The following is a 6,427-nucleotide window of genomic DNA, read 5'->3' as shown; positions in this document are numbered from 1 at the left end:
GAGCATTGCCTGTTCTTCCAAAGGTCCTGAGTTCAATTCCCAGCAACCACATGGTGGCTCACAACCATCTGTAATGAGATCTGGTGCCCTCTTCTGGCCTGCAGACATACACATAGACAGAATATTGTATACATAATAAATAAATATTAAAAAATTTATTTTTGTTTTATGTATTGGGGTGTTGTGATGCCAACTGGAGTGGCACCATTAGGAGGCGTTGCTTTGTTGGAGTATATATGGCCTTGCTGGAAGAAGTGTGTCAATGTATAGCCAGACACCGAGTTCTCGTATATGCTCAAGATACTGCCCAGTGTCTCAGTTCACTTCCTGATGCCAGCACGAGGTAGGACTCTCAGCTCCAGCACCATGTTTGCCTGCATGCCACTATGCCCCGCTATGGTAATAATGGACTAAACCACAGAAAATGGAAGTCCCCCATTGAAGGTTTTTCTTTCTAAGAGTTGCCATGGTCATGGTGTCTCTTCACAGCCATAGAAACCCTAACAAAGGCAGAAGTTGGTATTAGGGCCTGGGGTATTGCTGTGATAGGCCAGACCATATTTTTGCTTGAAGGATTATGGGCTTTGGGACTGTGGATTAGGAAAAGCAGTTGAACACTTTAAGTGGTGGTTACCGGGCCATATTAGCAGGGGCATGGACGACAGTGGTGCCCAGGATGACTTGAACTGTGGAGGGAGGGGCTGTCTCAAGAGGTTTCAGAAGAGAAGAATATTAAAATGTGATCTATGAGACCCTGCGGGTCTCCCGGGAAACGATCTCCTGCACCGCCCGCCCGATTCTCAGCGTAAGCGGTAGCTCTGCGTTCACTCCCAACTCTGACCTCTGAAAAACACCGTCAACGTTTCCGGAGCCTCAGTGGCCTACTTATGTCGTCACAGTGTTTTTCATGCCACGCCCAACGAGTCAGCAGCAAATACAATCTCATTAGTGCTTTCCTAGCTTTTCTTACAGGAATTTACAGTGGTGGCGTTTTATCTCCTTAATTCATTCTGAGTTCATTGCTGTATATGGTGAAGAATAACGCCCAAACACGCGTGCTCATCCAGTTCTCCCGTCGTCATTGGCCCTTGAGACTGTTCCCCTCACTCCCCCGGTGTGGTTTTGGTACCCTTGTCAAAATCGTGTGACCGTATAAGTGAACATATGATAATACTCATTGTCTGTAGTCTTTTACTTTGGTTTATTTTTCCTCTACGTCAGTACCATACTTACTTTGTTTTCATAGGTTGCCTTGTTTTATCGGTTGTTTATATTTTCACATAAGCCTACCTAATGCCTCCAACTTAGTGTGTTTTCCAAGTGTTTTGTATGTTTCAAATCTGTGCGGTTCTAGTAGACAGTATGAAGGTTTTGATAGGGATTGCTTTGAATCTGTAGCCCGCTTTGTTAGTATGGATTGGATTTCTCCATCCAATCCATAAAAAAAAAAAAAAGAAATCCTATCTCTTAAAACACACACACAAAAGAACAACAACAACAAAAAGCAAGCAAATAGATAAAACAGATATTTTGCCTGCATTCGTACCACGGAGCCCAGAAGAGGGTGTCCGACTCCTGGGACTGGAGTTACCGACAGCTGTGAGCCACCATGTGGCTGCTGGGAATTGAACTCAGCTCCTCTGGAAAAGCAAGTGCATCAGCGTGACTGTTTCCTATTGCTTTTTGGTTTGTTTTTTTTTTTGAAATCGTGTCTCACTGTAGACCAGGCTGGCCTGGAATCCACTATGTAGCCCAGGATTTCTTTGGAAACTGGATTATACCAGAACTTTTCCTAAAAGGCCTGGAGTCTTCAGTTGGACTATCTGCAAACCAGAAGTGGGGGTGGGGTGTCCAGAATCTCTGCCTTCACCTTGCATCTGTTTACCCTGCTTTGGGCCACCAGCTCGATTCAGGATACAGGTACACTAATCACTCGGGGAGTGTCTGTCTGAAATCTTTGGCACTGAGACCACGCCATTGCCCTTAATCCTAATGGCACAAGGGCACCTGCGGAATCTGGCTGTCACCTTGGATTCTAGGAGCAGGTGGCAAATCAGAGAACTGCAGAGATGGGCAATTATCCCCTATGGCACTGTAGCAGTACCAGGGCTTTTGTTTCCTGAGTGCTGGCATTACAGACATGGGGTGCCACACCTCATCTTTCTTTAGGGACTCCCCTGTTACTGGTGGTCAGGATCTGAGTCAAGTGCCCCCAGGATCTTGGCATCTTCTTTAAGAATTAAATAGGTACTGAAAAGTTGGCTACAGATTAAAAGTGCTTGTTGCTCTTTCAGAGGTCCAGAGTTCAGACATCCTGTTTTAAACCTCCTTCATGACCTACGCACTCACACACACAATCACCTACACATGGCTCAGCAGTTAAGAGCGCTCCTGCTCTTTCAAAAATTCCAGGTTCAATTCCCAGCTCAGACATGATGGCTCACAACCAATCTGTAACCCCAGTTTCAGGGGATCCCATGCCCTCCTTTGATTTCCTTAGGTACCAGGCATGCACTTAGTGAGTGTATAGACATACATTTAGGCAGAATATCTATACACATACAATAAGAAGAAATGTAATAAAAAAAACTTAAAAAAAAAGTTGGTGCACACCCGAGTCAGAGGCAGGCAGATCTCTGTGAGTTTGAGGCCAACCTGGTCTACAAGAACAAGTTCCATGACAGGCTCCAAAACTACAGAGAAACTCTGTCTCAAAAAAAAAAAAAAATTGGTGGTTGTACACACCTTTAATCCCAGCACTCAGGAGGCAGACGCAGGCCGATCTCTGAGTTCAAGGCCAGACTGATCTACAGAGGGAGTTCCAGAACAGCAAGGGCTACACAAAGAACCCCTGTCTCAGGGGGGAAAAAAAGGAGAAAGATACTAATGAATAAGATTCAGTATTGAGGGAGAATGTGGAGACCCAGAACAAAGGAAATAGTGAGGGGGACTCTGGAACCAAGACGTGGGTAAGAGGAGAGTGGAAGCAGCCCTTATATGAGAGCGCAGACGTCACCTCCACACCAGCGTGATCATGGTTTGGAATGGACCTCATCACGGCTCCATTGTCATTCCCCCGAATCCTGACCAGCCTTCCTTCCCCCTCTACCCCTTCAGCATTTACCCCGTGACAGGCAAAGTGACATAAAAAACCAGGAAGCTGGAGCTACACGTGGTGGCTCACACTGTTACTCTTGGCTCTCAGGAGGACCCATCTCGATTACAGGATGAGATCCTGTTTCAAAAATCTAAAAAGGACCGGGTTGGTGGCGCACACCTTTAACCACAGCAGAGGGAACAGAGGCAGGTGGATCTCTGTGAGTTCTGGGCCAGTTTGATCTACTTAGCAAGTACCTGGTCTGCTTAGTAGCTACGGCTACACAGAGATTCCGTCTCAAAAATAAATAAATAAGCCGGGCGGTGGTGGTGCACGCCTTTAATCCCAGCACTCGGGAGGCAGAGGCAGGCGGATCTCTCTCTGTGAGTTCGAGACCAGCCTGGCCTACAAGAGCTAGTTCCAGGACAGGCTCCAAAACCACAGAGAAAGCCTGTCTCAAAAAAAACAAAAAATTAAAAAAATAAAATAAAATAATAAATAAATAAATAAAGCATCTAAAAGAGAAAGCTGAGTGTGACGGTTCACATCGGTAATCCCAGCAGCTGGGAGGCTGAGGCAAGCGACCAACATAAGTTGACACCAGCCTGTTCCACACAGTGAGTTCCAGGCCAGCCAAGGCTATAAAGTGAGACCCTAAATAGAGGGAGTAGGGCGGGAAGGGATAAAAGAAAACCAGGAAACCTAGCTGAGGGCTGGGTATTACTTGTCATGTCTCGTTCACCTGCAAAGAGGGCCTCTGCTGTCGTGAGTGTTCCACAGACCTACCTGAAGGGAAAAAAAGTATTGGTCAAGACCCACAAGACCAACTTCTCAGCACAAAGATTTGTTTGCCCCAGAGGAACAGAGGACAAGGAAAGGGACAGAGGGCAGGGATTAAGAGAGGACGGGGGAGAAGAGCTAGGTGCCAAGGGAAATGCGGCAGGGATATTTATCCTAGAGGGACAAAGGACCGCCTCTGCATTGAAAGACTTTGAGACACCTTAGCACTACTGCACCCCCTATCCTGGGAACCATGACCCTAGTAACCAACCACGCGTGCACGGGAGCTTGGAGTACTTTCCATCCCCATTGTAGTCTTTCTTCAATAGACCCGGACCCTGGAACTGGGGTGAGACGACCTGAGGGTGTTCCTCCTTGTAATCGCCATAGCATTGATCAAGTAGAGTTAGCTGACCATTGTATGAACTAGTCAAAAGAGTTGACAAATGATTTTTGGACTTTCTCTTTGATTCTGTACTACCCCCTCCCTGATTTTGTGGTTTTTTCCTTTAAAAGAGCTTGTAATAGACAAGGCAGGCGTCCTTCTCCTCTCGAGGCTGAGGGACCTCTGCCGTGGCAGAATAAAAATTCCTCTTGCTATTGCATCAACCGTGCTGAGAGTATCTCTTGGGGCGACCTCCTCCTTGGTGGGGCTTTAGGGCCTAACAGCATAAAGAGGAAATGGCCTTTGCACAAAGGAAAATGGCAGTTTACAAAGGTACAAGGGGAAGCCCTGTGTTAGGATGAGGTGCTTAATTTTAATTGGACATGTTGTTAATTAGGTGAGCCAAGGGGGGGCTTTTGATTGCTGGGTTTTAATACTTCCATGGCTGGGCCTGGGCGGTGAGCCTCACGAGGCGGAAGTGGCCAAATAAGGGAATAGATCTTGGTGGCTAGCTTTAGGAATGTAGTGTAATGGTTTTTAGCAAGGTAGAGGGAATGGGGGAGAAGGGCAAGGCCTGACAGAGCCACATGCTCACGTGGACTAGTGTGCCTTCACTACCCAGCTCTCATCCTCAGTTCGTGACCACAGCAGGGTCCACTTGGTAAGCAGAACAGAAGCTCTCCTCACCTACCAGTGACCCAACACCTGCCCTCCTCCCTTCCGAGGCAGACCCCCTCCCTGGGGGTTGAGGCCACCTCCAACTCCTTCCTCTCAGCCTCTATTGGTCTAGCAAGCTCCAGGGATCCAGCTGTCTTTTTCTACTGCCTGTTCATCTCGCCAGTACTAGAGACAGACACATGCTAGCTCCTGCACATTGGCGCTGAGACCCAAACGTAGATTCCTGTGCGGGAGAAGCCATCCCTCCCCAGCCCCTAGATATATACCTTCTCAGTTTGTGACAATGTCCTACCACCAAGACAGCTGCCTCAGCCCTTAGGTGAAGGGTGGGTTACTGGAAGGAGGCTCGGTCTTTTGAGATGGTCTTGTTATGGAACTGAGCCTGGAACTCTTTGTAATCCTCCTGTCTCAGCCTCCTGAGTAGGTAGGACTACAGCCTGTCATCAGTCCCAGGGGTGTTGGATGTTGTTTATATCATTGACTGTATTGTTATTTTTTAAATGATGTGTTTATTTATTATGTATACAGAGTTCTGTCTGCATGTATGCCTGCACTCCAGAAGGCTCCAGATCTTATTACATGGTGGTTGTGAGCAACCTTGTGGTTGTTGGGAATTGGACTCAGGGGAGCAGCCAGCGTTCTTTACTGCTGAGCCATCTCTCCAGCCCGTGTAATTATTTTGATATGTGTATGCAGGTGCCATGGGAGGCCAGAGGGATGGATGCTGGAGTTACAGATGACTGGAATCAAACTGGCAAGAAGAGCAGGACATGTTTTCAATTGCTGAATCATCTCTGCAGCGCCTTGCCATGTGTTTCTTCTTTTTCTTCCTCTTCCTTTTTCTTTTTTTCTTTTGACCAGTAGTCTTTTGGTTTTACCCTAGGTCTCTGGACTATTGAAGCTTTGTTTCTTGGTTATCCAAGTGGTATTGGGTATGAGTTCCCTCTTGATGGGGATATAGGAATGAACCACCCACATCAATCCTGGTTTTGTTTGTAATCCAGAAGTAGTTAGGAAAAAACCATGCTTCTGGTGGCCATTGCAAGAAGCCACTCAAAGGTACCAAGAAACCAAAGGCTAAGGAGAAAAAACACAGACCACATTTCATTTCCTAACTTAAATAGCGAAGAGAAAACAAGATCTCTATCTTTAAACAACAAATAATAGGCCTGTACAAGACAGGACCTCAAAAAATTAGGTTAAGACTCAGAGTTGTTCCTCTCCACGGAAATCTTTAGTAAAAGGCGAAAGATTTATACGATCTGAAGAGAAACCAGAGTATGCAAACACAGCCCCCCCCCCTACCCCTCTCGGTCGACTCCAGCTCCTAGATAACCGATGGGCGCTAGCCCCACGAAGTAAGTGATGACGCCTGGTTTCCTCTCACGCACGTCTCCCAAACGCACATCACTACGAAGAAAATAAAGCGAGAAAGAGAAGACAAAAGCGCTTACACGTTTAAATTTCGCACTAACCTGCGTGCAGTG

At 46.8% G+C, this 6,427-nt stretch overlaps 1 non-coding gene across 1 annotated transcript; it reads right to left on the bottom strand.

Moving 5' to 3' along the window:
* Window positions 1-6,105: 6,105 nt before the first annotated feature.
* On the bottom strand, window positions 6,106-6,222 carry LOC126494542 (U5 spliceosomal RNA). The gene has a single exon (XR_007590030.1). It is a non-coding gene; the product is annotated as a U5 spliceosomal RNA (small nuclear RNA).
* Window positions 6,223-6,427: the final 205 nt, after the last annotated feature.

This window comes from Alexandromys fortis, unplaced genomic scaffold (genome assembly GCF_014885135.2).
Source record: "Alexandromys fortis isolate MF-2015 unplaced genomic scaffold, M_Fortis_MF-2015_v1.1 scaffold_302, whole genome shotgun sequence".
Lineage (NCBI taxonomy): Eukaryota > Metazoa > Chordata > Mammalia > Rodentia > Cricetidae > Alexandromys > Alexandromys fortis.
This window is presented reverse-complemented; position numbering and strand designations above follow the sequence as displayed.